Below are 17,443 nucleotides of genomic sequence, written 5' to 3' on the forward strand. Positions count from 1 at the left end.
AAATTCCTCATCTTCTGACTCAACAGAACAATCAGATTCTACACAGTCAACTCAGAACCTTAAATCTGGCTGCATGGCAGATAATATAGCCAGTCAGACCACACCTCTCTCTAAAGCTGTTATGGATGTCATTTTAGAAGCCAGGAGGCCCAGCACTAGGAAATCTTATGCAGAAAAATGGAAGAGATTCTGTGCTTGGAAGCAGGCAGAAGGACTCGAACCATTTGTTCCAAATGTACCTCAGATTTTACAATACCTAACTGAGATGCTGGACAAAGGCCTATCCTTCTCATCAATTAAGATCCATGCCTCTGCCATTTCAGCTCATTACAATGCGGAACCTCCTATTTTCTCTCATCCACTACTGAAACAGTACCTCAGAGGGGCAAAAAACATAAGACCCCCAAGGAGAGCACCAATACCTACTTGGGACCTCAGTTTTGTTTTAGAAAAACTCACACTGCCTCCTTTTGAGCCAGCCAATACATCTGATATAAAATTCTTATCATGGAAAACTGTTCTGCTCCTAGCAATAACTTCAGCACGAAGAGTCTCAGAGTTACAGGCATTAATGGCAGTGGAACCTTTCATTATTTTTCATCAGGACAGGGTCTCTCTAAGGACAAACTCAACATTCATGCCAAAGGTAGCATCCAGTGTGGCTCTTAACCAAACCATTCATTTGCCAACATTCTATCCAAATCCCCAGAATAAAGGGGAGAGACTTCTGCACGCTTTGGACATTCACAGACAGCTACGATTCTACTTGGACAGAACAAAAGCTTTCAGAAAAACTGAGCAACTGTTTGTAGCTTATGCTGCAGGATCACAAGGAAAGCTATCTCAAAGCAGACTATTTCAAAATGGATAGGACACTGCATTCGCTTCTGCTATTCACAACATGGCAAATCAGTGCCTAAGGGCATTAGGCCATATTCTACCAGAGCAGCAGCCACTTCAGCAGCCTTCCTCAGAGGAGTACCAACCAAAGACATTTTAGAGGCTGCAACCTGGAGTTCAGTGCACACTTTCACCAAGCACTACCACTTACCACTCTACTCTAAATCCAGAGCAGGCTTCACCACTGCAGTTCTGCAGGGCCTGGTAGCCTTTCCTAATCCTATTTAGGCCCAGCCACCCAACCTCAGCTTTGGGATTCAACCCAAGTGTAATGATTGCAACAGTGAAACATGATGAACATAGTACAGTTGTGTACCTACCATAAATGTAGATGTTCGAGTGTATTCACTGTTGCAGTCCAGGTTACCCACCCACCATCCCCCTTTTCTTGGCTGGGACTTTTCTATACTACTCTGATGTCCTTCAAGAATGCAACTGCAGTCCTGACATATGGGTTGTCCTGCCTCAGGCAGCCCTTCGGTCGGGCCGGATTCCAAAGTCTGGGTCCGGCGTCGGCTGATGTCGCCTCCTCCCCGACGTCAGAGCGGCTGGAGTATAAAGGCATCCGCCGACGCCATCTTCTCCAGTCTTTCTTGCCGTGCGGTGCCCGAAGCAGAAGCAGTTCGCAAGTGCCGGTCGATCAGCTGCTGTGTTTTCAGTTACCGAAGTCATCTAAAGCTAAGTACCCCGTTGGGGAACATTTTTTCTTGCCTCAGCCGATGTCAGAAAAAATTTAAAAAGTTAATAATTGTTTGTCTTGTGGTAAACAAATACCTCATAAGGACTTCCATTCTTACTGCCTCCCTTGCCTGGGCCCAGACCACGACGTCTCGGCCTGTGCTGCCTGTGCTTGCTTTAATAAGCGCACACTCAGGCGCCGGGCAGAATTTGCCAAAGACTTTTTTGGCGAATCTTTCGCTTATATCATGCCGTCGGAACAACCGACAGCACAATCTACCAAAAAACGCAAGGACCGGGACCGACATCCTCGGCCCGCGTCGTCCACCGATACCACGCCTAAGCCCTCCGCGAGTGCATCGGTCCCTTTGGAAGCGGTAATTCAACCGCCCCAGGCCGACGACACCGCTTTAACGCGTTCTTCGGTCCCGGAGATTTCAACGGTGCCGGTTGTTGATTTTCCTCCAGAAACCGAAGCTCTAGATTTACCCGACACCATTCCTGTGGACAAGGTTACCCCTGCACGTGGGGCAGCTAGGCCTCCGGTATCCATGTCCATCAAGGCCTTTGCACTTGCTAAGGCTGCCAGCCAGGCCAAGGCCCATCCTAAATCTACTTCTCTGGGTCCCTCTTCTGATAGACAGATCATGACTCTTGCTGCAGATCTAATCTCTCTTATCAGGGGTTCTCAGCCGCACCCAGACAGGGGTTCTCAGCCGCCTGCAGATAAAAGGCCTAGAACTGAGCAGACAGACACCCTCTCTTCAGATGAAGCCTCTGGGGATTCAGAGCACTCAGATACCCAGGAAGAATCTTTCCAGGCCTATGAGGACTCGGATGCTGAGGATTCAATTCCCTCTGCCTCCCCTCCAGAGGATATTTCTTTTGGTGAAGTTCTCCACTCCATGAGAGAACATTTTCAGTGGCAGGGTCAGGAATTTTCTGACTCCAGGAAAAGGCTGTACCTTCCTTAAGCTACCCCAACACAGACCTTTAGCTATTCCTCCAGTGTTGGATGTCCTTGATGATGTATACTCAGACTCCAGTGCTTCGCCTGATTCTCTCCCTCCTGCTCCTGTCAAGCCTGACAGATATTACAGGGTCCCTGAAACCCATAAGCATCTCTTTAAGGCCCACTCTGTGGATCTAGAAACTATTTCACAGGGCCCCAAAGGAGTGGCTACTTCCTCGGCCAAAAACCCTCTGCCCACTGACAGGGAAGCTAGGTCCCTGGAGAGATGGGGCAAAAAAGTTTATACCTCTTCCACCCTTGCCATGAGGTCACTCAACTGCCTTTTTCATATGTTTCAGTACCAGGATTACTTAATGGATGATTTGCAGAAAAAGTTAGCCTCTCCTGAGCCTATAGATAGAAAGGCATTGCAGGATTTGGTTCATAATTCTCAGCAGGTTAGCAATCATTTTCTTCAGTGTGGTTATGATGCATTGGAAGCTTCATGTAGGGCAGCCATGACAGGGGCCGTTATACGTAGACATGCTTGGTTGAAAGAACAGCCACTGCCAGACCATGTTAAAGTTAAGCTCCTGGATGCACCTCTGGAAAAACAGAAGCTTTTCGGTGCTAATGCACAGGATGTGCTGAAGTCTGTTGAGGAAAAGGCAAAATCAGTACAGACTGTCAAGGATTTCCTCCAGGTTCAGCCTCCCAGATTCAGCAGGAATTGGCCTTCAAAGAATTGGTCCTTTCCAGACTCAGACAAGTTTCAAAGGGGAAAAAACAGGCGTGCTCGAGGTAGAGGGCAATACCGAGGCTCCTACAGGGGCCGCCAATGGCAACCACCAAATCAGAGAAGTGGCGCAGGGAATTCACCTGCACCACAGGGACAATCACAATGACTTGACTTTCACTCCGCCTACCAAGGCTCAAAGAGAAGCACCTCTAGGTGGAAAATTATCCTTATTCTCAAAGAACTGGCACATTTTAACCAAGGACAAATGGATTCTGGACATAATAGACAGAGGTTACAGGTTCCACTTCCACACCTTACCAACGAGACAAGGCATGCCAAACCTGCCACAAAATCAAAGGGCAGAGGTTCTCTTACAAGTTTCAAAGCTGTTACAAATAAAAGCTATAGAAAAGGTTCCTCTTCAGGAACAAGGCCAGGGATTCTATTCAAGACTGTTCCTTGTTCCAAGAAAAGAAAAGCAATGGAGGCCTATACTGGACTTGTCTGTTCTAAACACCTTTCTCATTGTGCCAAAATTCAAAATGCTGACGTTACAGCAACTCCTTCCCATGCTGGGCAAGGGGTCTTGGCTGGTTACACTGGACTTCAAGGAGGCATACCTGCATGTCCCAATCAGACACAGCTGCAGAAGATACCTCAGATTTCTTGCAGGAACAGAGCATTATCAATTCTCAGCATTGCCGTTTGGCTTATCTACTGCGCCCAGAGTATTCACGAAATGCCTGGCATCAGTAGTTGCACATTGCAGACTCAGGGATTCAAATATAACGTTAACTGGACGACTGCCTCATAGAAGCAGACAGCAAACAAACCTTGATAAAAAACTTGGACTATGTCATTCAGTTGCTACAGGCTTTGGGATACACAGTCAACATTCAAAAATCAAGACTATTGCCATCCCAAAAGATTATTTTTCTAGGAGCAAAACTGGACACACAATCACAAATGGCTTTCCTCACAGAGGAGAAACAACATCATTTACCAGATTACTTCAAAAGCCTAGCAAAACTTACCCAGCTGACCGCAAGGAAGATCCTGCAGGCCCTGGGTTTCATGGCATCTTGCATTCTTCTGATCCCTCTGGCAAGACTACACATGAGAAAGCTACAATGGTACCTAAAAAGCTTATGGTCTCAACACAGCCACAACCTAGAAGATGTAATACCACTCATTCCATGCCTGCAAAGGGAATTTTTGTGGTGGGCTCAAGCAAGCCATTTAAATGAACGCATGCCTTTCAACAAAGTTCAAGCAAGTCAAACCATTACAACAGACGCCTCAGATCATGGATGGGGGGCACACATGGAGGACAGATGCATTCAAGGTCAGTGGACTCCCACGGAAATGCCTCTGCACATAAATCAAAAAGAGATGTTGGCAGTGATACATGCAATAGAAGCCTTTGGAAAATCTCTTCAACAAGGCCATCTGCTAATAAGGACAGACAACACCACTGTCATGTGGTGTATAAACAAACAAGGAGGCACTCACTCGTATCCCCTCTGCAGACTAACAATGGCTCTTTGGGAAAAGTCCCTGAAACTGAACATCCATTTGCAATCCCAGTTTGTTCCGGGCAAGGACAATGTTGTGGCGGACAGGTTGAGCATAAATTTTGTGGATCCACACGAATGGATGCTGCATCCACACATTTTCTCACAAATAACAACTGCATGGGGAAGACCGGACATAGATCTCTTTGCTTCTCATCTCAATCACCACCTGGACAGGTTCTGCTCAAGGACACACCATCCTCTAGCCTGGAGAACGGATGCTCTCTCCTTCAGCTGGAATACCCTAAAAATCTATGCATTCCCTCCTCTACCATTACTGGCCAAGGTGTTACTGAAGATCAAAGCAGAGCAACCAAAAGGAATATTGATAGCTCCAGACTGGCCGAGGCAGCATTGGTATCCCTTGCTACTGAGCATAACTCACACCAAACTGTGGCCCTTGCCCCAATGGCCTCTGCTCCTAACTCAACACAATTACAGGACTGTTCATCAAAACCTGCAAACATTACAACTGACAGCTTGGAGGGTTCCATGACTTTGACCCATGTCCCCCTCTCCGAAAAGGTTCAGGAAATCTTGCTGGAAGCACGCAGACCTTCCACCAGAAAAACCTATTCGCCAAGTGGAAGAGATTCATCATCTGGAATGCCAAAAGGGCCAGGATGCATCAGTGATGAGCATACCTCAGATATTAGAATACTTGGCAGAAATGTTTCATAGTGGCCTCTCATATTCTTCCATTAAAATTCACGCTTCAGCAATCTCAGCAAATTACAACTGTGACCCACCTGTGTTTTCGCATCCCTTGCTAAGACAGTTTCTAAGAGGGATAAAGAATATCAAACCTCCCAGAAAACCACCAGTTCCTGCATGGGACCTCAACTACGTCTTGGAAAAATTAACTCTTCCTCCTTTTGAACCAGCAGCATCTTCAGAAATGCAATTTCTCTCCTGGAAAACGGTCTTCCTGTTGGCAGTTATCTCAGCAAGAAGAGTCTTGGAGATACAGGCCCTCATGGCAGTACCTCCCTTTCTCATTTTTCATCAGGACAGAGTTTCTCTAAGGACCAATCCTTCATTCATGCCAAAAGTGATATCCAGGGTGTCTCTAAATCAAGCAATTCACCTGCATACTTTCTTTCCCAATCCTCAAAATAAAGGGGAAAAGCTGCTGCATACTTTAGACATACACAGACAATTACGCTACTACTTGGACAGAACAAAGACCACCAGGAAGTCTGACCAACTATTTGTAGCCTATGCTGCCAGAGTGCAAGGAAAGGCAGTCTCCAAACAAACAATTTCAAAATGGATTGGACACTGCATCAGATTCTGTTACTCCTTCCATGGAAAGGGTGTGCCAGCCAATATTAGGCCACACTCATCCAGAGCTATAGCCACATCCACAGCCTTTCTAAGAGGAGTGGCTACAAAGGACATTCTAGAGGCTGCTACATGGAGCTCCGTGCATACATTTAGCAAATACTACAACCTGCCTTTATACTCCAGATCCCGAGCAGGCTTTGCTTCTGCAGTCCTGCAGGGTCTTTTAGCTACACCATCCCTTGCTTAGATCCTACCACCCCCAGCTTGGCTATGGTATTCAACCCATATGTCAGGACTGCAGTTGCATTCTTGAAGGACATAGTACAGTTTTGTACCTACCATAAATGTAGATGTCCGATAGATATGCAACTGCAGTCAGGTTTTCCCTCCCTCCTACCCCTTTGCTTTTTTCCTTGGGTCCATTCCCCCTCTCCTTTTTAGCTGGGGATATCTGTTATGGTGTATCTGTTTATTACTGTTGTGCATGTCTGGAATTTTTTGCTTATCCATTCACAAAATTTAGCCTTCCTTGGAGGGCACCTGGCATCTGGGGCAAGAAACACTGAAGAAGATGGCGTCGGAGGATGCCTTTATACTCCAGCCGCTCTGACGTCGGAAAGGAGGCGACATCAGCCGACGCCGGACCCAGACTTTGGAATCCGGCCGACTGAAGGGCTGCCTGAGGCAGGACAACCCATATGTCAGGACTGCAGTTGCATATCTATTGGACATCTACATTTATGGTAGGTACAAAACTGTACTTTCTATACAACTTATGTGGTGTATTTGCTTGTAAATGAAGGAAATGTTTATTTTAGTACATGCATGCTTTTTGGCAAAATTTTTTTACAGCCTACCTATTTGTGAGCACCTGACATCTGGGGCAAGAAAAACTGAAGAAAATGGCATTGGCTGCATCTTTTATACCCCTGGCGCACTGACGTCAGGGAAAAAGCGACAACAACAGACGCCGGACCTAGACTTTGGAATTCTGGCCGACTGCGGGTAGCCTGCCAGCAGGATAACCCAAGTGTAATGACTGCAACAGTGAATACACTCGAACATCTACATTTATGGTAGGTACACAACTGTACTTTATGTCTTACCATAACGTTCCATCTAAGTTGGTTCATCTTCGTTTATTCATTACGGCCCACCCGCCTACCCCCTCCAAAGGTTTCTGGTGGATCTCATTTGTCCTTCTTTCCAGTTGTTAGGGCATGTCTGACCAGAGGTAGCCTCAACTTAATTTTTCCAACTTGCAAACTAGATTTGAGGTAACAGGGAGGAAGGACATGATGGGTAAAATCTTAGCTTGAGAGATTTGTGGCTGACGTGAGCTTGAAAAAAAGGCCGGCTTGGTTCCGAGGTCGGAACCAAATCCCAAGAGTAATGAATAAACGAAGATGAAACAACTCCGATTGAACGTTATGGTAAGACATAACTTCTTTTTTTGCACTGTATACAGATGTACCACTAGTAGCATCTGATTTGATGAGAAAATTCCTTGCAATTGGAAGTGAAAAACAAGAGGAAATTGAAAAATACTGTTAATGGTAAGTCTTCACTAGTTTGGCATTAATTAGTCCTTTGTATTAAACAAAATTCAGTCTTAACATGCTGTTGAGTAGCAGCATTAATGTTCCAAACAAAGAAAAAAAATCCTTTGGTACAACTTGCCAAAATAATAATTCAGCCACAGAAATTAAAATGTCAAACCAAATACCTTCTTGATAAGGGACTTCCGTTACCCAAACATTCATTGGATACATACCATTAACAATAGATATGCTCAGCATTTCGTGGATTTTGTTAATGCCACTGCACTGAAGCAAACTGTCAAACTACCCACTAGACACTCTCAATTTCATTGTGCTGGTCCTTAAAAACCTAGCCTCCACTTGAATCTCACTACAGGTTAGTCATCTCTGTTGGACACCACGCCACCAAATGAAACTGCCTTTAGGGATGTGCTTAGGGCAAACTACTTCAGCTTGAGGAGGATCTGTGCAAATTTCCCATAAATCAATGCAAATTAATTCATCTAAGAGGGATGCTACAAAGGCTTTCTTTATTGAAAAATTAGACAAACAATGTAAACCCGGGTTGTTCGCAAGATTGTAAATTGGTTATCCATCAGATTCCAAGTGATGAAAGTTGCTTGTACCGTCTTTGAATGTAAAATTATAAACAGTGGAGTACAGGGATAAGAATTGGTGCCTCTGTCCCGTTTGACATTTATTTTGCAGACATCCAAGCCAGTGACCCTGAAAGGTGATTGATCAAGTTTGCTGATGACTGCAGTCTGGGTACTGCAGTCAGCTCATTCCTTGATACTAAACTGCTCTAACGAGGGCTAGAATATGTGCATACATGGTCTACTGAAAATGGTCTCAAAAGCTTATTGAAAAAAGTGCAGCATAGTAGTGTAGCTCTTCCCACATCAGTGGTACTCCTCTTCAAGCAGGTACAGACACGAGACCTATATAGTTATGTGGACATCTCTCTCTCATTCATATTTTCACCAGAGTTGGAAAATCCTTCTATCTGGCCCATTTCATTTCCAATGAAATATCTTTGAGATCCAGAGAAGTGACTTCACCACTGTAGTCTTTCCTTTCCAGACCCATCATTGATTACAGTGCTTCCTTGGTATGAAATTCGAGCATATTACACAACTGGAAGGACCACAGCTATTTTGAATGGAAAAAAAGCCTTAAACTCTTCAGCTATTCCAATAGGCCATTTTCCTTATACTCAGTAACAGACTGAATTCTCTGAGGTGATCTCTTTCTCACTTTTCAAGTCATGAGAGACCCAGTTGTATTTGATTGCCTATTTCTTTGCAAAGTAAGTGGCTGTAAAGGCACCTTGTGTTAAGGACATTTACACCAACAAACTAAACCTGTTTAAGGCGTAGGTTTCTAACTCAACATATTTCTGTGGAAAAAAATTACCAGTATAGGTTAAGCAAAGTAACTCGTCTATCTCACTTTAAGGATAGACTTGATTGGATAGGTAAATGCACATTTACATCATGGCTTGATAGGTGATTACTAGGCTAATGGCACAAGAGTCTTTACAAGCCTAGCCATTAATTCCCAAGATATGACAATATTATATCTTACTACCCCATCCCATATCTGAGGAATTATCAGGGTAGTGAGTGTTTGGGTGTTGGAACTCTGAGTCATTTTACAGATTGTCAGCGCCTGTAAGGTGCATGAATAGGTGAATTCCCCATTCATTTATCCAAATTCTTTTTGAAGACAGTGAGGGACGGCTTTGTTTTACAAAGATAGGAAGTTTATTCCATTGGTTAAGTAGCCTTTAGGATATGAATCTGTCTGTCTGGTAGGTTCTTTTAATCACAGATAAGGTACAGGTTCTTGGAAGTTGGAACCCTTGTGTATATATATATATATATATATATATATATATATATATATATATATATATATATATATATATATATATATATATATATATATATATATATTTTTTTTTTTTTTTATGAGTATGTAATATTTCTTGTAGGTCAGGCATAAGTCACCTTTCAATAAATGGTATGAGACAGAGTAAAAGGAAAATGATAGGTACTTTAGTTGGTCTGCATAAGTTATGTCTTACACTTTTTTTTTTTTTTTTTTTTTAAGTTAAAAACCTCTGGGGCTGCTCCAGTTGATGTATGTGCCTTGTTAGGTACATGCACAAGGGAACATTGTATTTGATTATGGGCCTGATGAGGGCTGAGTGGAGTGGCACTATTACTTGAGACCATCCCTTTATTTAAAAGTTGAGCCAAACAGAAGGATTTATTCACTATCGTAACTACTTGGTAATCAACATTTAGGTTACTACCTATCTGTAATCCTAGGTCCTTCACCACTGAGTCTACTTTTGGGAGGTGTGCTATCAATATTTTAATGTGTAAAGATATCTGATTTACCAAAGTGTATTAATATGCATTTTCTTAGCATTTAGTCTCAGACCGTGTTTTTGTCACCAGTCATTTATCATTCTTAGGCCTGTTTGTAGGATGTCAGCATCATTTGGGGTTTCAGAGATTGCTTCCAGCTTCCATTTGTCAGCAAACTTGGTGAACCAGGGACCCCCAGCATTGGCCTTCACTTCAGAGAAGTATGTACCAAGCAGGAGGGGTCCCAACAGTAAGCCCTGTGGGAGACCGCTAGTAACAGGTTTGTTATTAGAAGTGTACTCTCCTATCCAGACTACATGTGTCCTGTCAGTGAGCCAGTATGCTATCCAACAGACTATGTAGGAGTTTGTCGAAGTCAGAAAGTTTTTCTATGATCCAAGAGTAGGAGATTGTTTTGAAAGCTTTGGACTGGTTTAGATAAGCGGTGTGTACTGTTTTACCTTCATCCATGGCCTTGGTGATTTTCTCGAAGAAGCCCACCGGATTGAGCAAGCAAGACCTCCCTTTGATATAACCAAAGTGGGTCTGGTCCAGTGTTTGGAGATTTTCTGTGTTGTTATTGATCAGGTCCATGACAATGATCTCCAAGGCCTTTCAGATAACAGTGGTCAAGCTTATGGGTCTGTAGTTCCATGGGTCAATTGATTGACCCCCTTTTGCAGAGGAACAACTGTTGCAGTTCCTCATTTCTCTGGGGTAAAGCCTGTCAGACGGCTGTGGTTAAAGAGGGTTTCTAGTGACCCTGATAGATTCTGTTTTAATGTGTATCTAAGAAACGTCATGAAATGTTGGCACGATCCGTGGAGGCTGTGATTTTGGCTTTAGTGAGTGCAGTAAGTACATGTTCCCTCATAATGACTGGTAGGGTCATGGATACAGGTATTTCTTTGGGTTTGGGAGGAGGTGATGGAGAGTGTGGAGAAGTTTGAACCTAACTTGTTGGCCAGCAGGTGTGCTATAGTTTCAGACTGGTTGGTAAGTATTGCCATTTATGATTAACTCGGCACATAGCTGAGCATGTCTCTTGAGGTCACAAACATAATTAAAAAAGCCTTATGGTTGTTTTTCACCTGGGAGGTAGTCTTTGTCTCATAGTTTGGCAGATTTCACTGCTTCTCTAATTTGTTTGTTTAGATTGGTGAGTTGTCTTTTTGCATTGTTTTGTCTGTTCCTTCTTGACTTTGAAGAGGATATTTTCCATTTGTTGACTAGCTTATTTTTGCAAGGAATCATAGGCTTGACTCAGGTAGGTACAGCCTCCTCTATGCAGCAATGAATGTGAGTATACAGTGCTTTTGTGTACAGCACAGAGTAGGCCTCAGTGTTATTCAGGTTTGTAGGGGCTTGGAAGTTTAATAAGCTGACACTTAGTTTGAGGTAATTGACCTTAGCAAAGTTCTTAACAGGTTTTGAGTTTGATGGGGATTCTAGGTTAGTTTTAATACTAAAGGAGATCATTTTATGATCAGATCTTACCAGGGAGTAGTTAAGACATGGGAGGGAATAGCAATTTCCCCATATTTTTGAGTATCAGTCTAGGATATTTGTACCTCTAGTTGGGGAGCTAAATAGTTGCTCCAGAGTGTTTGCGTTGACGAAGTCCAAAAATCTCTGATCAAGTGAATTATGGGTCTTATAAGTCTCCCAGTTTATGGAGGGGTAGTTGAAGTTACTCACAATTATGGTGTTAGGCTGAATTTTAAGAGATTCCAGTACGTTTAGGTAGGAAGTGTAGTATTCCAGACTCATAAGTTCATAGGTGTGTACGAGGCTAATGGCTCTGGAGCCTTTACAAGCCTAGCCCATAGAAGTGCCTTGGCATCGTGTCACCCGACCTTAGTTCCCAAGTAGAGGCACTGGAGTGATCCCCAGGGTGAACTCTCTATTACCCATCCACTCATCAAGATTTCTCTTGAAGAGAGTCAGCGAGGTGCTCTGCTTGACATGTATGGGAGGTCTATTCCAGAGCATGGGCAGTCTTTGGTTGAGGAACCTGTCCCTCCAGCATGTTCTGTTGATTGTGGTAATAAGGTTGAGATCTCTGGAGTGTGTGGTGTGGAGGGACTGGGATTTCTTTAGATGTAGCATTTCTAACCGAGCTGGGTCAGACATGGCTTTGTAAATCAAACAGAGATCACCTCTAAGTAGTTGTTGAGACAGAGAATAGCTGGAATCTTTTGAGTCTGTCCGTATAGGACATGTGTTCTTCGTGAAGTACTTCTGTGACCTCTCCAGCTGTTGCAGGTGTTTGAGGTACATTCCAAATGGGGCATTATACTCGATGATTGGTGTAATGAGGGAAGAGTAGAGAGAGATGATGACCTCTTTCTTCCTGGATGCAAAACCCTTGGTAATGAGTTGTGCCATATAGAAGGACTTCCTGACCACAGTGGCAGTGTGGTGGATTAAAGGAGAGGTTGCTGCCAACCTGCGTCCCCAGATCTCTTATAACGCCTTCAGTGTTCAGTGGGCTCCCATTGATGTGATAATTAGTGGGAACTGAGTTTTTACCAAAGGGGATGACGGTGCATTTTTTGGCATTAAGCTTAAGGCCATGGTTTAGGCACCAGTTATTGGTCTCAGTGAGGCCTTTCTGTAGAATGTCTGCATCACTTGGGAAGTTAATAATGGTTCCCAACTTGCAGTCATCTGTGAACTTGGTCAGCCAGAGTCCCTTTGTGTTGCCTGGACTTCTGATAAGTAGATGCCGAATAGGAGAGGACCCAGGACCAGTCCCTGTGGGACTCCACTTGGGACTGGTCGGCAGTCTGACTTGGAGTCCGTAACTTTCACATTGGTGATGTTCTTCGTGTTTCACTGTTGCAGTCATTACATTTAGGTTATCTGCTTGCAGGTAGCCCTCAGTCAGCCCGATTAACAAAGTCTTGGGTTCCGCGTCAGTTGCTGTCCCTTCTTTCATGATGTCAGATCGTCAGGGATATAAAATATGCAGCCGACACCATTACCCCAGTCTTTTTTGCCATACGGTGCCCGAAGCAGAAGCAGTTTGCAAGTGCCAGTTGGCCGACTCCTGAAATTTTCATTTTTGAGTTTCAGAACCGAAGTCTTCAACTAAAGCTAAGTACCCCGTTGGGGAAACATTTTCTTGCTCCTTACCGATGTCAGTAAAAGTTAATAATTGCATTACTTATGGAAAATAGCTCATAAAGATTTTCATTCGTACTGTATTCCTTGCCTAGACCCTGACCACGACGTACCTTGCTGTTGGTTTTGTGCTTTATTTAATCAGCGCACTATACATCGTCGGTATATTTTCTCTTCTAAATATTTTGGTTCTAGGTTTAATTATCCAGAAATGTCGTCTGTTAGCCATCCGACTACTGGGATTCCGAAAAAATGCAAAGATAAAGTCAGAGACAGGCCATCGAGGTCCAAAACTGCCGACGACGTTTCTCCTAAGCCAGTCGCCAGTTCGCCGGTACTCAGTGAGGCGCTTTCGCAGCCCCTGATACCCGCTACTTCTGATTCACAGGCCTCTACTGAGACCCATTCGGAGTCTGGTATGCCGTGAGATGCTTCAACTATGGAACCCGCAGATGTCTCTACCTTGGATGGGTCCAGAGCCGCTGTGCAGGCACCGGCTTCTGAGGGTGTATTCAGGCCTACGGACTTGCATATTAAACCAACGCCTCCTTCTTTACTTGGGCCTAAATCTCGATCCATGCCTAAAAAACAGACACCCAGACCACATGCTCAGGCCTCTGTGCCTAAAAAACAAATGATAAGAATGGCTGAAGATCTAATAACTCTAATCAGGGGTAGCCAACCCCTCCCTCTTCTAAGAGGCCTAGGACTGAAGTTGATTATGAATCTTCTGATCAGGATTCTGTTTTTTCTGATTCTTCTGATGATCTGGATTTGCCCTTATTTACTTATGAAGATTCTGATGCAGAGGACTCCATTCCCTCTGCTTCCCCTCCTGGGGATTTTTCTTTTGGGGAAACCTTGCATACTCTAAGGGAGCATTTCCACTGGGAAAGCCAGGATTCTTCTGATTCAAAAAAGAGGCTTAGGGATTTCCTTCTCCTACCTCAGCATAGGCCTTTAGCTATTCCTCCTGTACTAGACATTGTTGATGATGCTTTTTCGGAATCTAGTTTGGCCCCCTGATTCCCTGCCTCCTGCTCCCAGAAAACCTGACAGGTACTACAGGGTCCCTGAGTCCCACAAGTTCCTTTTTAAAAATCCTATTGCAGATCCAGAGACTATTTCACAGGGGCCCAAGGGCATTAAGGCTTCTACTGCTAATTATCTTACCCCTTCTGATACAGACTCCAGGGCGCTGGATAGATGGGGTAAGAAGGCTTACACTTCTGCAACCTTGGCCATTAGGGCTTTAAACTGCCAGTTTCATATGTTAAAGTATCAGCAACATGTTATTGGACTGCTTAAACAGAAAATGATGTTGATTCCTGACTGTGTGGAATATAAAGAATTACAGGATTTAATGCATTCTGCTGATCAAGTTGGAAAACATACTTTGCAGTGTGGTTTTGATTCATTAGAGGCCTCTTGCAGGGCTGCTGTTACTGGGTTTGTGCTCAGAAGGCATGCTTGGCTTAAGGAGCAATATTTGCCTGATCATGTTAAAGCTAAATTGTTGGATGCTCCTTTAAATTAGGGCCGCCTGTTTGGCAACAAGGCTGAGGAAGTTTTTAAAAAGAGGGAAGATAAAGCTAAATCTATGCAAACTGTTAAAGATTTTTTACAAGTTCAGCCGCTTAGATTTAGTAAGCACTGCCCTCTAAGAATTGGTCCTTTCCAGCCCCTTCCAGGTCTTCTCAAGCCAAACCCAGACACAGCAAAAACCCCAGGTTTCAGTCCCAGGGGACACACAGAACTAAGCAGTGGGGGGCCTCCACTTCCAAATCTGGGAATAATAAGACTCCCCCCTATAGTAAACTGTCTCAGTGACTTCCTTTTAAAATTTCCAAGCACTTATAAACTGACTTCCCCTTTGGGAGGAAAGATTGCTCTTCGTGCAAAGAATTGGGAACTCATTACCCAGGACAAATGGGTTTTAAATGTAGTGTCCCAGGGATACAGATTTCACTTCCACGCATTGCCAACACCAAGCGGGTGGCCGGACCTACCCCCAAATCAGTGGGCAGAGGTCCAAAAATAAGTACTTTCTCTCTTAAGCATGGGGGCTATTCAACTGGTACCAGAAGAGGAAAAGGTACAAGGTTTCTACTCGAGACTTTTCCTGGTACCCAGAAAAGACAATTCATGACGTCCCATCCTGGACCTGTCTTTTCCAAACACCTTTTTGGAGATTCCAAAATTCAAGATGCTGACTCTTCACCAATTACTTCCTATGCTAGGCAAAGATGCCTGGTTGGCAACACTAGATTTAAAAGAAGCATACCTCCACATCCCAATCAGGGAATCTTGAGGAAGATACCTACGCTTTAAAGCAGGCTCCACGCAGTATCAGTTCTCTGCACTGCTCTTTGTGAATACCCTGGGCGCAGCAGATAAGCCAAAGTGCCTAGCTCCAGTTATTGCATTTTGCAGGCAAAAAAAATTCAAATATACCCATACCTGGACGATTGTCTAATTCCGGCAGAAAGCCAGGACATACTTTTGAATCATCTGGCCTTTGTACAAAGGGTTCTAACTTGTCTGGGGTGCACCATAAAAGAAAAGAAATCACACCTGGTACCCTGTCAACAAATTATATTCCTGGGAGCACGCTTGAATACAACTTCCCAGATGGCTTACCTCATGCCAGCAAAACAAATTCATTTGACAACCTACTTCAAACAAGTGGCCACAAAAACCCTGCTATCTGCAAGACAAATACTGCAGGCCTTGGGGTACATGGCCTCTTGCATTCTTCTAATTCCATATGCAAGACTGCATATGAGGAAACTACAGTGGTATCTTAAAAACCTATGGTGTCAACATTCTCAGGAACTAGAAACAATGATTTCTATCATACCTTGCCTACGCCTAGAGTTCCTTTGGTGGGCAGAGGCCTGCCACCAAAACAAGGGACTACCTTTCACACCACCACCTGCCACCCAAACCCTAACAGATGCATCAGACTATGCATGGGGGGGCTCACCTGGCAGGGAAGTGCATTCAGGGCAAATGGAACCCAAGTCAAATGCACCTGCATATCAATCAAAAAGAAATGTTAGCGGTACAGAATGCTCTGACAGCCTTCAATGACCACATTCTTCCAGGGCAACTAATGGTGAAGACGGACAACACCACTGTTATGTGGTACATAAACATGCATGGGGGTACACATTCTTACCCCCTCTGCAGACTAGCCGTGGCATTGTGGAACACGGCCTTGAGCTACCAAGTGCGCCTATAAGTTCAATTTCTGCCAGGAAAATTAAGTACACTGGCAGACGGACTAAGCAGAAACCTCATGGACCCACACGAGTGGAAACTGGAACCAAGGATTTTCAACATGTTGACAAGCAAATGGAGGAGCCCAGATATAGACCTGTTTGCCTCTCCCCAGAACTACCAATTGGACAGGTTTTGCACAAGGAATCCCCGCAAACAAGCCTGGAAAGTGGATGCTCTGTCCATTATCTGGAAAAACCTATCAGTCTATGCCCCCCCCCCCTCTGCCTCTGCTCTGCAAAGTACTACTAAAAATCAAACAGGACAAACCAAGGATGGTTTTGATTGCTAAAGACTGGCCGCACCAACACTGGCACCCCCTCCTGCGCAGTGTGTCACGCTTGCCCCCGTGGCACCTGCCTCAGACTCCTTCCCTGTTGTCTCAGCAGGAGAACCAGATTCTGCACCCTCAGCTGCAAACCCTGAACCTAGCAGCCTGGCTAATTACCTAATCTCACCTTTACCACCCCTCAGTAAATCAGTGATGGATATCATTTTAGAGGCAAGGAGGCCTAGTACTAGAAAATCTTATGCTGCAAAATGGAAAAGATTTTGTGCCTGGAACCATTCTCAAGGGATGAGCGCAGCCGTGCCCAGTTTACCTCAGATTCTACAATACTTGACTGAGATGCTTCATAAGGACTTCTCCTTTTCCACCATCAAAATTCAGTCCTCAGCCATTTCAGCTCATTATAGCACAGAGCCTCCCCTCTTCTCTCGCCCACTGCTCAAGCAGTTCCTCAGTGGGGCCAAACATTAAAGGCCACCCAGGAGAGCTCCAACTCCAGCCTGGGACCTTAACTTTGTCTTGGAGAAACTCACTCTTCCTCCTTTCAAGCCAGCTGCTACTGCAGATTTAAAATTCCTTTCCTGGAAAACGGCTTTCCTTTTAGCGATCACTTCTGCAAGAAGGGTATCTGAATTACAGGGCCTTACGGCAGTGGAGCCTTTCATCATCTTTCATGCGGACAGGGTGTCCCTCAGAA

General features: G+C 44.4%; 1 protein-coding gene across 1 annotated transcript in view; it reads left to right on the forward strand.

Moving 5' to 3' along the window:
- RBM42 (RNA binding motif protein 42) overlaps positions 1-17,443 on the forward strand; it is a 918,806-nt gene that overhangs the window by 292,841 nt on the left and 608,522 nt on the right. The gene's annotated exons all lie outside the window — the stretch shown is intronic.

This window comes from Protopterus annectens, chromosome 9.part0, assembly GCF_019279795.1.
Source record: "Protopterus annectens isolate FY-2018-M chromosome 9.part0, PAN1.0, whole genome shotgun sequence".
Classification (NCBI taxonomy): Eukaryota; Metazoa; Chordata; order Ceratodontiformes; family Protopteridae; genus Protopterus; species Protopterus annectens.